The sequence below is a fragment of the Aegilops tauschii genome, chromosome 2 (genome assembly GCF_002575655.3).
Source record: "Aegilops tauschii subsp. strangulata cultivar AL8/78 chromosome 2, Aet v6.0, whole genome shotgun sequence".
NCBI lineage: Eukaryota > Viridiplantae > Streptophyta > Magnoliopsida > Poales > Poaceae > Aegilops > Aegilops tauschii.
Genome location: NC_053036.3, coordinates 87,517,836 through 87,534,082, shown reverse-complemented (window position 1 = coordinate 87,534,082; position 16,247 = coordinate 87,517,836). Strand labels below are relative to the sequence as shown.

Here is a 16,247-nt window from a genome sequence, read left to right as displayed (position 1 = left end):
ACCCTCATGATTACCCTCTAATTAAGGTTTACCTAGACCGTGCAGCCATGGAACACCATCACTTTCTTGCACATGATCGTCCTGACATCGCCATTCCTTATAACCTGGTCTTTAGCGTTAAAACTCGTGATGTTATTCCATTGCCTGCACCTGCTTTGTTTGATTCTGCTGCCAGGGGCGGATACCGGATTATGCCTGCAGACATCATCGCCTACCGAAACGCTCAAGCTGCTGTGGAGGCAGCACAGGAGGAGCCTCAGCAGTGGGATGAGTGGATGCCTGCTCCTCAGGATCCCTATTACCATCCAGGCTACTGATCGATTACCAAGCTAGGCTAAAAGCCTAAGCTTAGGGGAGTATGTTTTCCTCACCGACATTATATTCATGTTCACTTATATCATTCCAATTGTCGGTGCTCACACTTTTTCATTATATCATCCATGCTTAGATTTATTTTCTTGCTATCTTCTTGTGTGTTTGAAAAACTTTAGAAAAACTAAAAAAAATAGCTATAGTAGTTTATTTTCTATGCAAGCTTAGTAGTAGTACTAAAAAGAAAATTCAAAAAGATTTCCTGGCTCTTCTTTTGCTTGTTGGGAGCTTTCCCGTGTAAATATTTTTCTCGTTTTTGCTTTTTATTTGCTTGTTGAAGGAAACTAAAAACTCCAAAAATATTTCAGTATGTTTCTTTGAATTTCTTTTCTCTTTATTCGAGTTGCACCGAGGAGAAGACCACGATGAAAATGCTGAGTGGCTCTTATATGAATAACTGTTGAACTAATAAGAGCACATTTTACCTTGTCTTCTCCTGTTGAATAAAATGTTTGCAGATTCCAGCTTAGTCCACGGCATTCTTGCACTTTTATTATTTTCATATCATTCGGTCGTGCAAGTGAAAGGCAATAATGACGACATTCGATGAACTGGCCGTGGCAAAGAGAAACTGGTATGAACTCGACTTGTTCTGTTTGTGTAAATATGTTTAATCTAGTATCCATGCTTCAGCCCGTTATGATTAAACATGTTTGCAATGACAATTAGAGATTATAGTTTCTCATGCCATGCATAAGTAGATGGGAGTTGATAATGATTTATCTTGGATATCAACATAGCGTTAAAATGATTGTGATGTAGTATGATGATATGGTATCCTCCTCTGAATGTTCAAGTGGCTTGAGTTGGCACATGTTCATGCATGTAGTTGAATCAAAACCAACATAGCCTCTATGATATTTATGTTCATGGTCTTCATATCCTACTCATGCTAGTGTCCAATGTTACTTACGCATAATGCATGGTTATGATTGTTGTTGCTCTCTAGCTGGCCGCTTCTCAATCTAAATTGCTAGCCTTCGCCTGTACTAAGTGGGAACTCTGCTTGTACATCAAAAACCTTGAACCCAAAGTTACTCCAGATGAGTTTGCCATACCTACCTATATGCGGTATTACCCTGCCGTCCTAAGTAAATTTGCATGTGCCACCTCTAAAAACTTCTAAAAATTATCCATTTTGTGTGCCTGGATCGGTCATGGAATGACAGGAGGTGGTCGATATCTTCCATGCTAAGCGGGTTATTCTCAGGTCGAGTGTTTATGCACTCGCCATCGCACGAGAAAATGGGCGGTAATAGGGATGCTCAGTCCCAAACTGCAAACATGAAAAATAGCTCATCTCTTGAATAATAAAACAAAAACTCCCAATGGAGTCAAAACCTTTACTTTTATCGCTTGGGAACCACCACTAGCGTGCTTAGCATGGAAGATGTTGATAACTGATGGTCGTGAAGTGAATAAGAAGGGTGCATGTCTCAAAATATCATTTATCTCTGTTTTAAAAATTGAGCTCTGGCACCTCTGCAAATCACTGCTTCCCTCCGTGAAGGGACTTTCTATTTACTTTTATGTTGTGTCATCACCTTCTAAAACAAGCGCCAAAAACTGAGAGAGCACAGCTGTCATGATTTATGCATTGTGTGTAGCTAATGTTGGGTGCATCATGACTGGATCTTTTCTATCATGAATTACAATGTTTAGTCGCTGCTTTAACTTTGGAGGTGCTCTGCATTTATGTTTTGCGGTCTCAGAAAGGGCTAGGGAGATACCACTATTGTCATATTATATCATGGTTGTTTTGACAACGTGTTGCTGTTTGTGATATCTTATTATTGCTCGCTAGTTGATTATGTCATTGATATAAGTCATTATAATCTTTAAGAGTTATTGTCGACATGGTTAGTTATAATGCTGGTTGAAAACCTGGGTGCCGTTTAAGCCTATTTATGCAAACAAGAGCAAAAGAGTTCATAAAAGTTCTTCTTTCTCACTTTCAGCTTATCAACTGAATTGCTTGAGGACAAGCAAAGGTTTAAGCTTGGGGGGGTTGATACGTCTCCAATGTATCTACTTTTTCTCACGCTTTCCCTCTTGTTTTGGACTCTAATTTGCATGATTTGAATGAAACTAACCCCGGACTGATGCAGAACTACCATGGTGTTGTTTTTGTGCAGAAATAAAAGTTCTCGGAATGGAACGAAACTTGGCGAGGATTTTTATATCAATAATAAGAATTTCTGGAGCCAGGACCTGCCGGAGAGGGGCACCTGGGTGGGCACAACCCACCCGGGCGCGCCCCCCTCTCCTGGCGCCCAGGTGGGTTGTACCCACCTAGTGGCCCCATAGACGACCTCCCTGATACTATAAAATCACATATTTCTAGAACAAAAACCAGGGAGAAAGAATTATCGCGTTCCACGAGACGGAGCCTCCGCCAAGCCCCGTTCTTCCTCGGGAAGGCAGATCTAGAGTCCGTTTGGGGCTCTGGAGGGGGGATATTTGTTCTTCGTCATCACCAACCCATCTCCATCGCCAATTCCATGATGCTCCCCACCGGGAGTGAGTAATTCCTTCGTAGGCTCGCTGGTCGGTGAGGAGTTGGATGAGATTCGTCATGTAATCGAGTTAGTTTTGTTAGGGCTTGATCCCTAGTATCCACTATGTTCTTAGATTGATGTTGCTATGACTTTGCTATGCTTAATGCTTGTCACTTTGGGCCCGGGTGCCATGAACTCGGATCTGAACCGTTTATGAATTCAGCATTATATCCATGTTTCAGATCCAATCTTGCAAGTTATAGTCACCCACTACATGTTATGATCCGACAACTCCAGAGTGACAACAACCGGGCCCACTCTCTGTGATGACCGTAGTTTGAGGAGTTCATGTATTCACTATGTGTTAATACTTTGTTCTAGTTCTCTATTAAAAGGAGGACTTAATATCCCTTGGTTCCCAATATGGACCCCGCTGCCACGGGAGGGTAGGACAAAATATGTCATGCAAGTTCTTTTAATAAAGCACGTATGACTACTTACGAAATACATGCCTACATTATATCGATGAACTGGAGCTAGTGCCGTATTGCCCTAGGTTATAACTGTCTCGTGATGAATATCATCCAACAAGTCACCGATCCAATGCCTACGAATTTATCTTATATTGTTTCTGCTAAGTTACTATTGGTATCATCACTGTTACACTTGCTACAAATTACTGCTATTACTGTTACTGTTACCGTTGCTGTTGTCACTACTATCAAAACTATCAAACTACTTTGCTACAGATACTTTGTTGCATATAATTAATCTCCATGTGTGGTAGAATTGACAACTCAGCCGCTAATACCTTCAAATATTCTTTGGCTCCCCTTGTGTCGAATCTAAAATTTGGGTTGAATACTCTACCCTCGAAAACTATTGCGATCCCCTATACTTGTGGGTTATCAAGGATTTTTACCCGGGGGTCGATTTGAGTCATTTCTTCCTCTTGTAGCTCCCTAGGACCATCAGTGGCAACGAATGGAGCGGGGTGGCTGAAGATTTATCTGCTTGTTGTCACCATCAATCTCCATGCGTGAAGGTAGTTGCGTTTGAATCTATGGACAGTGGTAGGAAGTTTCTGGCATGTGCAAAGAAGGTTAGACCCTCTTTCATTGTTACAAATCATTTGTTAGATGTGTTTCAAACACTGTCACGGCCCCAACCCATTCATACCACACCTTCAGCCAAACACATCTTAAGACAATGTCACAGTTTGTACCTAGTATCTAAAATTGTTGCCATCTCATCAGCGGTGCCATTAGAAAGTTATTTGGCACCGCTTCAGCAGTTTGTGCAGCCAACTTTGGTCCACACATCCGAGCAGCCAAGCAGTAAAATACTAAATCTTTATGGCACGAAGGAACTGGGCATCGGAGCAACTAGGTGCTCCGGAGTCCGGGTCCCTGTTTTTTTCCGCTGCATCGGCTCGCCAGTGCAGGGCACCGGTGCGAGATGTAGCAACAATTATCTTTTCACCAGTTTTGGCATACATAGTGGACGGCCTTAGTGCTATTAGTTCTATGTTACTAAATTTGTGCATGTACACACCTGTTAGTATCAATTTGCTGTCATCCAAACACTGTCGCTATGCTGTTGTAGTTATATTTACCTTCCTCATAAAATGTTCAATTTGTTATTTATTGCACATGAGTAAGAACTTGTAGCGTTGTTGTAGTAAATTATAGCTTCTGATATTTCAGAATTTGGTTGTTGTCTCAGTAGCAATTAGTTTATTTGCACATTGATCTTTTTGAGAAGATATGTCATAATTAACATGTTTATTCAGTTTTTAAAAATAAGCATTGGTGATTTTCTATGTTGCTATAAACCCATTTCCCCTACAATTGTTACTGATCTAGTTTTAAATATTATAGAATGAACGGAAGTGTTCTTACTTGGAGGGGGTTGATCAAGAGTGGCCACAGTCTTTGAAGATGTGCCTAGCAAAGCGTTGGAGCATGTATGAGGAAGAGAACAGAGGTAGGCTTAGAGAAAGTGTTGTCAACGCTGAAGAATATTTGAAGATACGGGATAAAAAGAGGAAGGTGGAGAATAAGCTCAGATTTTTTAAAATCAAACTTTGCTAAGATGGTGTTGGCGAAAGAGGAGGCACTTTCCCAGTTGGCCAGTACAAAACATGTTCTTACTAAACTGAAAGCAGAGGTTGATAAGACGAGCCTCGATAATCTCGATTAGGGAAATGAATATATTATTCTAATATTGTTCTTATGAAGTTGAACTAGCTATATGTTGTACTGTGTTGTTTTCAGGTAGCTATCATACTGTGATGTTAAAATATATTTATGTGCCTGATGTGAAATCGGCAAACAGCTGTTCGATATGAAATGTGAATTTGCATAATACTGGAATTATTAATTGTAAACTAATAAACCTGCTAAATGTGTCATGAAACTTTGCAAACGGTTCTAGCAGTAAAAGCGCTTGTGATGGATAGCGCAATGCCACACAATTTTCTTCATTAAATCGTGTGTGATGTAGTTGATAAAAGCAAATGGTTAACCAAGGCAGAGCGTGTGTGATAGTTACACCTATCACACACGAGCCTATAAATAAACCTGTGTGGGATGTACATACGAACGGAAATTTTTTCCCTGGATTGACTATGTAGGATGTACATACGAACATAAACGTTTTCCTGGATTGACTGTGTGGGATGTAATTCGAACGGAAACGTTTTCCCTGGATTGACTGAGTGGATGTACATACGAACGGAAACATTTTCCCTGAATTGACTGTGTGGGATGTCATCCTTGGATTGACTGTGTGTGATATACATACGAACGGAAATGTTTTTCTGGGATTCGCCGTGTGGGATGTACATACGAACGGAAATGATTGGGTTTCGATGCCTCGCCCGATCGCACACGAGCTCATTTTGCCCCAGCCTGTGTCCTAGGAGGGCCTGTCCCCGACGGTTTCTGGGTCGTGTGGAAATGACCCCCCTATCGCCCACACTCACTTGGCGACGGTTCCAAATGCCGTCGCGGAAAGGGGTTAAAATCCGTTTGTATAGCACCGACGCGTACCAGTGCACCTTGGGGGACGAAATGATATCTGTTGCCTTTTCTTACTTTCAAATTTTTTCTCGTGTCAACATAGAACAACACGAATGTTGTGTCAATTTTTGGGATTTTTGGGGTTCGCTTGGACATTTTTATACATTAACTGAGTTTTCTATGCATTCATGTGCATAATTCAAATTTGAACTACATGCACATGCTCCAGTGCATATAAATAGGTTCAAAATTGGAATATGTGTCCTTGGTTACATGCTTAAGTCCCATGCAAGAAATGAAAATGAATGTCAAACACCTTACTACCGTCGCTCGGCCGCTAACATTGAGATACATGGTTTTTAAATTCTAGTAAATCAAAAACGCGTATGAAATTTATGAAACTTGACATGCTAGCATGGAACGGCATCAACATGCAATGGTAAAAATATTGTCCCATTTGGGGCAGGTTGGGGTATATAAGCATCTCACAAACCAGAGCTTCTCACAACAATCCTCGTGGTTACGGTAGGGAACGTTTCACCTTTCTGGACGAAACAATATCCGTTGCCTCTTCTTGATTTCAATTTTCTTTCTAGTGTCAACATAGAACAACATGAGTGTTGTGTTAATTTTAGGAATTTTATGGGGCTCGTTTGGACATTATTATACATTAACTGAGTTTCTATGCATTTATGTGCATAATTCAAATTTGAACTACATGCACATGCTCTAATGCATATAAATTAGTTGAAAATTCAAATCTGTGTCCTTGGTTGCATCTTAGGTCCCATGCAAGAAATGAGAATGAATGTCAAACACCCTGCCACCGTCACTTGGCCGCAAACATTGAGATACCTGGTTTTTAAATTCTAGTAAATCCAAAACTCGTCTGAAATTCATGAAACTTGGCATGCTATCATGGAGCGCCATCAACATGCCGTGGTAAATTTTTTGTCCCATTTGGGGCAGGTTTGGGTATAAGCTTCTCACAACAAGCCTGATGGTTTCGGTGGGGAACGTGCCACCTTTGGGGACGAAATGATATCTGTTGCCTCTTATTGCTTTCAAAAAATTTCTAGTGTCAACATAGAACAACAGGAGTGTTGTGTTAAATTTTAGAATTTTTCAGGGTTTGTTTGGACATTTTTATATATTAACTGGGTTTTCTAGGCATTTTATGTGCATAATTCAAATTTGAACTACATGCACATGCTCCAGTGCATATAAATTGGTTGAAATATAAATCTATGTCCTTGGGCACATGCTTAGGTCTCATGCAAGAAATGAGAATGAATTTCAAACACCAGGGCACTGTTGATTGCCGGCAAAACGTTGAGATACTTTGTTTTTAAATTCTAGTAAATCAAAAACTCGTCTGAAATTCATGAAACTTGGCATGCTATCATGGAATGGCACCCGACATGCTGTGGTATTTTTCGTGTCCATTTTGATAGAAGGCGCACTCGAATAACAGCCAACAAAGGCATTTTGAAAAAATAGCTGCCACTTTAATATCTCAAACGTTTGTATAATTCAAATCGTGTGCGTTCTGTTAACCATTCACGTGACGCCATGTGTCTTGGTTTTAATGGCTATAGGGGGTGTCGTGCAGACAGCTACTTGACTGAACGGGAGGCGTGCGAGCGCAGTCCGGTGCGCAGGCTGACCGAGAGACGTGCAAGCTATCCTTCAATGCGCAGGCTCATCGAGAAGCGTGCGAGCTGTTCAACGCAGGATTTGTGCATCTCTTCAACGCAAACAGTTTAGATTGAGTACGGTATGCAAATTAAAGCCAGACTTCAGCGCTAATCCAAGAGACACTACGATTTGTTAAAATATGGAGCTAAAAATCACTAGCACTATCTAATTTTTCAAACTAAATTCAATAATTAAGCATAGATTTCATTCATAGATTAAGCAGTCATTCTCACCGGGAAGCGAGACAGCCTTCGACCGCCGCCCGCCTCGCTCCCACTGGTCTGTATTAATGGCGCGCCCAAGCGGCCGCACCCCCCATCCTCGCCACACACACAATTTTCTCTCTCCGCCCGCATCCTCGACGCCGCTCTCAGTTCTCAAAGCCGTCTGTGTATGAGGATGCCGTCGAAGCACCGCATCGGAGGGAGTGGCAACGCCGGGGCTGCTGAAGCACCGGAGCACGGCGTGAATATGGAGATAGAGGTTTCCGTCGCCGCCAACGAGGTGGAGAACGAGGCTACCAACAAGCGGAGGTGGGTCGAGAAAGAACCGCAAGCGACTCCAGCAGGCCTAGACTTCATCAGCAACGTCCCAGATGATATGTTGAGAGTCATCATATCCCTCCTCTCAATCAAATATGGGGCGAGGACAACCGCCCTTTCCCGACGGTGGCGCCCCCTATGGCTCCTCACCCCTGTCGACCTCCTCGACGCCCCCGAGCTCTGCCATGGCTATCGCAAAAGCTTGGATGCGTTCTCCCAGATCCTTGGCAGTCACCATGGCCCAATCAGAGGCCTTAATTATCACGGGAAAGTTCTGTTCCAATGGCAAGGACCGAGCCAAGCTTGACGAGTGGTTTCGATCCCCCGCCATAGATCAGCTCGAGGAGCTCAGTTTTAATGATGGGCATATGCGCTCGCTGCCAACGTCCACGCTCCGCTTCATGCCCACGCTGCGCCTCGCCAAGTTCATGAACTGCCATTCCCCCCCTTAATGACGCGCCCTCTCTTCTTCTACCATCACTGAAGCACCTCGAGCTCATCGTCGTCTGCATCCCAAAGGATGACATGGAGCGCCTGCTCCGCGGATGTACCGCACTCGAGTTCCTTCGTCTTCAGGCGATGAATTGGTCGAATACCTTCCACATCACCTCCAGGACTCTCCGGACTATTTATGTGTGTTGCTGGTGCTGCAACAAGAGATCACAAAAGCGGGACCACAATATGGTCACTGAGGACATACCTTCACTTGAGAGATTACTTGTAGTTGATCAACAAGGTCCAATAAGAATCAATGTCATTTCTGCGCCGAAATTGACAGTGGTGGGCTACTCGTCTGTCACATACTACTGCTTTCAGGTACAACAGTCGCCTTATACCTCTCCTTCTTGATATCAACATTATTACTAGTTTTGAAGATGTATGTTCGTCTGTTATCCAGCAAAGCTTCACCCAGATTCTGAGCACAGTGAAGGTCTTGGCGCTAGAATCTGTCGGCCCCAACCTGGACCAAGTTGTCAGTTGTCTGAGATGCTTTCCGTGCCTGAAGAAGCTGTATATCGAGGTGATGTTCCTTTCCTGTTAAAAACCATAAGGGAGTACAATTTTTTGCACCTTTTTCCATGTTTACAATGACAATGTACTACAATTTCTGAAGGAATTTTGGAGGATTTCAGGACACACACCCCCAACCCATATTGGTTGCTTGATCATATGGTTACAATCCATAAGAATTTCTCCTTTGGATTCATCTGTACTAGTTTTCTTAGGGAATTTTTCATCCAATCCAACCTCTTGTGAAGAAGGCTACATGTTTCTAGATTATAATCAAATGCCCATGTTAATCATGTCAGATCGAAGATGGCACGTTGGTGCATTTTACAAATCCTGCAAACCAAATAGGCGTGTAGTAGTGTTCAAAACTGCATGTAGGCACTAACACGTTCTCTTCCTTTGCAGATAATAATAGGCCCGGAGGTGGATAATGTTTATAACAACAATCACATCGATCGCCTGGATCTGCATCTCTCAAATATTACTTTTGAACTCCTACCAAGGGACCTTACCGGAGATTACACTCGCCAGGTTCTTTCTTGCCAGAGCAAGGGTGCTGAGGGTACTGAGGTTGAACACGCATTTAATTAGGAAAGATGGATGGTATGTTGATCAGAGACGGCAGGTACTGCAGAATGGAAGAGGCTCCAAAAAAGCTAAACTTCGTATTGGAAGAGCAAATGACAGAGCAAATTGAAGTCATTGTGTCAAACCCATACATGACTTGTCAGCGGATGATCCCTTTGCAGAAATGACGAGGTTTGCAATGTTTGAATTTGGGCATTGTAATCTTTGAATTTGAACCTTGCAATATTTATAGTATTTGTTATATAACGTAATTGGTTGTTTAATTTGGTATTGCAATCATGTCATGTTACAAGTATATATATGTTGTTCTTCTATACACAGAGCATAGATGTTCTGCAGACAGAGCATATCACAACACACAAGGACCGCACTAGGTAACCCGTCAGCGGTGAATTCATCAATCGCAAACGGTTATATACCAGCAAGCGTTTGCCCACAGTTTGTCTTATTTGCCACGTATCACTGTGTCGGCCTCTGCCCACGTCCCTCGGCAAGCTCTGCTCGCCGTTAGGCGCCGCGACGCGCTCTGCTCGCGTCCGTCGGCATGCTCGACTTATGGACAGCTTTTCCTTGCGTGTTCAACTGCTATATGCATATATATGGTTGCTCGTCATTGAGGCAACCGCGGAGCGCTCTGCTCGCATCCCTTCGCGCGCGCTCTGCCAACGGTTGGGCCTGCGCACGATCACGTCGGGGGCCCCATATGCATGCGGTTGCGCCAGGCGTGTTGCCACGCGATGCAATTACGTGCGGCACGATGGAGTTACACACTGCAAATTAGAACTGCCATCAGGGAGTGCCGTTATTCCAGGCCGTCAGGCTTCCCCTTTAATTCCCGCGACCATTTAACCTTAGTCTCTTCAATCTTTCGACCGCTCTCCACAACACAACAAGCACACCCATGACGACACATAGAGAGGGGATGTCTAGAGGCGCTCCAATGGAGTATGACGAGCATAAAGTGGAGACCGACGCGAGGGAGAAGGATCTCTCGGTGCTGTACACCATCGACCCGACAGTGGTGGACGACTACATCAACACCTTTGAGCAGTTGCTTGCTCGAGACAAGTACAAGGTGGTCGGCATCGACCTCCAGTGCACCGCCGGTCGTCCTGACATAGATCAGAAGGTTGCCGTCGCCCAGTTGTGCGTGCGCCATCATGTCCTCGTCTACCACTACTGCATGTCCACAGAGCCTTCCGACCGTTTTGTCAGGTTTGTCGACAGCACCGACTACAAGTTCGCGGCCAAGAGCGTGTACACATGCTACGAGATGCACAGGCGGATCGTTGACATGAGGAAGTGCCTCGTTACCCAAATCGACGAGGCCGGATCGAGCCACAAGCAGAGCAAGCGTCACAAGTAGATGATGATCAGATGATCGTTTATCCTAGTTAATCATGCATGTAATATATAGTTTACTTTGGTGTGTGGAAATGTCATGTGTGTAGTAGCCACCTATGTAATTATACATGTAATAGTTTACTTTGGTGCGTGCAAATGCCATGGTTGTAGTAGCCACCTATGTAATTGGATGTTTAATTTGGTTATGCAACCATGTACTTATAAGTGTGTGTGTCTATATGTATGTATGTATGTATGTATGTATGTATGTATGTATGTATGTATGTTGTTGTTCTGTACGCAATCCCAACGCACAACACACACATCTTGTTAAATTGAACCGTTTCTGTTCTCTTGGCTCAACGCAAACAGTTCATCCGAGTGGATGTATGCCGTATATCGCACACACCTTGATCTGGCTGACCATTTCTTTTGTGTTGCCTAATCACAAACAGTTCATCCAAGTGAACTGTATGTTGTATATCGCACACACCTTCATCTGGCTGCCCGTTTCTGTTCTCTTGCCTCATCGCAAACAGCTCATTGAACTGAACGTATGCCCCTCATCGCACACGCAACTCAATTCTGAACCGTGTTTGATGCATCCTTCATCACAAACGTTTTGCATATTTTTTTATGGTTTTTTACATCACCGTTTATGATTATTGCATCGCACACAGTTTCGTCGAAGGGTCTCTGAACGTAGTGTTGCGTTAGCAGCATCCTGCAGTAGTGTTTGGGCCTAGGGGGAAGGCATCATGGAATTAGTTTGTAGATGATGGGTTAGGGAGTGATAGAACATAAATCCCATTTTATGAATTATTTCGTAAGCGTCTGTTTTGGATCCAATTACTTAATGCTATGGATAGATTTATCTTAGTTACTTCTCTTGTAGTTGCGGAGGCTTGCATGGAGAGTATAATCATAAGTAGGTATTTGTTCAAGTTAGGATAGTACCTTAGCTCCGGTCTACCCACATAACACTTATCAAGGCAATGAACATACTTCGATGAATCGTGGTGAAAGTAACCTGGCGATATTCCCATGTGTCCTCAAGAGTTTTTTAATCCCTATCAGAAGTATCACCGGCTTGTTATTAGCACAATTAAGGATTGGGCTACTTACTGCACCGTGCTATATTGTTACTTGTTACCTTGTTACAAATTATCTTGCTATCAAATTATCCATCAAAACTATCTTACAACACTTGTAGTGAAATCCTTGCTGAAAACTGCCTATCAATTCATTCTACTCCTCGTTGGGTTCGACACTCTTACTTATCAAAAGACTATGATTGATCCCCTATACTTGTGGGACATCACGCGCCGCCAAATAAATTGAGTACTAGCATGCATTGCTATAGATGCTGCAACCGCAAACAGGCTTTCTGCAATTGCTACCGAAACGGGGAGCCAGGGCCCCCAGATCGAAGCGGCTGCAAGGAAGTGCCCCGCCATCACCATCGGCCGCGCGGACTTCGCCCAACGGCATCCTCCGGCAGCGGCTTGGCAGGTGCTTGCTCTCTCATAAGAGTGGTTGGGTAACCCCCAAATATAAGGGTGAAGTAACCTAACAATAAGTATTCCCCTCAATGATATGTAAACCGTTATCCAACTGCAGCTACAACTAATACTCCACCCAATACCGCTATCCATCATGCATCTTGAAGTATTAAGTTTATACCAAACAGAGCATTGCAATAAGCATGATGATATAATGTATACAATAAAACTACCATAGAAGTGTGATAAAGAAACCATCATTTTATCCTTAGTGGCCAAAATACAATACGTGTTCATTCCCTTTTTGTCACTCGGATGAATCACCGCATGATTGAACCCACTACTATGCACCACTCCCTCTAATGAACTATCCATCAATATTGGCCAAAGAAGACAAATGGATCGGAGAGCATACAAAGCTACTCAATTATACATCAAAGAATCTTCAAAAGATTCAATAAACCCCAATGAACAATCTGATCATAATGTTCTGTAAAAAAATACACCAATACATAGTCTTTTACTTCGCTTATAAAAAATAATAAATAAACAGACCTTTGAATTACAATGAGAAATAAATAGATCAGTACACAGAAAATTGTTGTGATATAGAAAATAGCATTTTCATAAATTGGCATCCATTCTTCTTACACATTTATTTTTGATTGCGGTAAAGTGTAGCTTATCACTGAAATCAGAGCTAATGCTCTACTCTTATATCAACAATACACTAACGATGGTAACTAGTGAGACACTCAAGTTAACTATATATGGAAAAGAACCAAGTCAGGGTCTACTCCTTTCGGAAAGCTGACAATCTTATTACTAATGTCCGGCATGGAGAGTGCAATTTTGTTGGCACTGTCTAAGTAGCTCTGGAACTTCTTATCATTGACCGCGGGCTTATCCATCATATATGCAAGCTTTGGCTGGTCCTTTTTTTGCTTCAATGGTTCTATGTGAAGAGACAGTTCCTCCCTCATGATGTGGTACTTGACTGCCTGTTTCCGAAAGGTCCAGTTGCCAGTGATCCAGTCGAATTTGTACAAAGAGAGGAAGCGGTGTCCGTATGTTGCTATGAACTCGATGGCAGAAAGGATAAATTTAAACTCCTCCTTGGAGAGGTAATAACTAAAGCTCAATCTGGTCCATCCTGGCTTCAGTCCACTATAGCCCTGAAAATTTGTGATGGCAAACAGTAATATTAGTACCATGTACTGAAACAAGCAAGTTGACATCAATTCTAAAGTTTGTGATACCTCAAGGACAGCAGACCGAATGCGAAGTGAGAGTTCGTTGTCGACATTGAGCAACGTGTGACCATAGGGACCTGCGCAAGCACAACCTCCCCTCGCCTGGATACCGAAAATATCATTCAAAAGCCTAGTCACAAAACGACCATGGAGGGGTAGTTGCTTGTGCTTCATCGTCTCCAACTGTTTATCACAACTAGGCTCACCAAAATCATCAAATGGCTTCTCCTTCATGGTAACTGATGGGAAAATTAGGAATGAGAAGATTGGTATACGATGGGCACTTGTGTTGCCTAGCACCATCACATTTGGATTATGGACAAGCCTTTTCATTGCCATCTCTGAGAACACTCGCTCACGAAGGTCCATTGTGTCATACCCAACATACTCTTTTACCCAGAACGCAAGCGATGCACGGATCTTTTGCAGTATCGGCGGTGTACCAGCATCCTCACGCTCCTCGATATCATCGTAGTACAGTGTGTCCTGCATGTCACACCATTATTCATTTATTTATATGGCACACAACACACATACTTGGCAGTGATGCTTAATTTGTTTGCTCACCTCCTCATTGAAGCCATTGACATATGCCACTGTGCCACCTCCGCACGTCGAGGGAGGCTGGGAATTGAGCTTATACAATGATTTGTTCATCAGAAGGATGCCGGGTGTGCCCGGTCCCCCGACAAATTTGTGAGGACTCAAGAAAACAGCGTCGTACCCATCGGTTTCACCAGACTTCATATCGATCTTGACATAGGGTCCACTGCAGAAAGGATAGTAGTTTAAATTTCTTGACCATGTTTGTTGATTTACACATGAATCGGCGAGTGACAAATTCAATGTAAGACACAATAGGAATATAGAATGGTTCAATGATTCGTAAGTGTATAGAGTCATAATATTTCGTTGTCATGGTGCACCAATATGATTATACACTAGGCTTTTTACCAGTTAGTTTCCACTAAATACATGCAAGCAAGATCGACCAGATAGTCACAATTGATCTTGCATTTTTTTCCCAGGTATACAAATCAGTAGGAACAGAAAAAACATACTATGTGTAGTGATTTGTTTTGAAGGGACGCATGCACTTTGAAGGAGCTTAATTACACTAAGTATGGTGGTTAGCTTGGTCATAAGAGAGACTGGAATTCAGATTGTCAAATCCATGCACGTCACATGCCACGAAAAAGAGAGCTAAGAAAGTAAGTATCACAGCACCTCGCGGCAAAGTCGAAGCATGCGAACGCGCCATGCTGGTGAAGAACGCGGGCGATCTCGCGCGTGTCCGTCATGACGCCGGTGACGTTGCTGCACGCCGAGAAAGACCCCAGCATCGGTCGGCCCGCGTACTCTGGCGATCCGAGCGCGCGGCGGAGCGCGGCGACATCGACGAGTCCCTCGGCGTCGACGCCGACCTCAACCACCTCCGCCAGGCTCTGGCGCCACGACAGAAGGTTGGAGTGGTGCTCGTACGGCCCGACGAAGACGACCCACCGGTCCTCGGCACGCAGCTGCGCCGAGAGCCGGTTGCGCATCTCGACGGACGGCAACGCCACGCCGATGATCTCCTGCAGGCGCTTGATGGCTGCCGTCGTGCCGGCGCCGCAGAAGATCAGCGCGTCGCCGGGGCCGGCGCCCATGCAGCGCTTGATGTAGCGCGCCGCCTTGTGCACCAGCCGCGTCGTCTTGCTCCCGACGTGGCTGTCGTCCGTGTGCGTGTTCCCGTAGAACGGGAGGACCTGTTTCACGAGATAGTCCTCGATGTAGCTCAGGCTCCGGCCGGACGCCGTTTGGTCGGCGTAGGTCAGCGCACGGCGCCCGAACGGTGTGTCGAACTCGACGTCCTTGCCGATCAGCTGCGACCGGAGCTACTCCACCTTGTCGTCCGTCCCCGCCGCGCCCTTCTCCGACTTGGCCGTGACGCCGAGAAGGCTCAGCAGGGTGGCGCTCATGGCGCCCTCCACCGTGTCATCCATGGACGCCGCGGCTTTCTGCAGAGTCGGCATTGGATCTTCTTAACTGGTTAGCGGAGTTGGCGAGGGACAAGATCTTTCTCGGCAATCAACAATGGTATATGGGGAAATGGTTTTGATGTATATTGCCGGCAAGGGCACGCATGTATATATAGCCATCGCTAGCTTCACGTGGAAGATAATCGCATGCAACTACGTGAGTGCACACATGAGTTGAACGTGTTGAACGGTGCGAAGAATACAGAACATGGAATGGAAGAGGGAGTATATTTCAATGCTTGGTCAACGGAATTGCTTCCTGTGGAACAAACATATATCCCGGTGTGTTTTAATACCATTGACTGCTATTGCATCTATCGCTATATATCTAGCCAGAATTTTTTTCTTCTGTTTTACAACATGTGACATTCTTTCCAACTCATGTTTGAGGAGAA

General features: G+C 44.0%; 1 pseudogene; it reads right to left on the bottom strand.

Moving 5' to 3' along the window:
* Window positions 1-13,342: 13,342 nt before the first annotated feature.
* Window positions 13,343-15,816, bottom strand: LOC109748701 (uncharacterized; annotated as a pseudogene).
* Window positions 15,817-16,247: the final 431 nt, after the last annotated feature.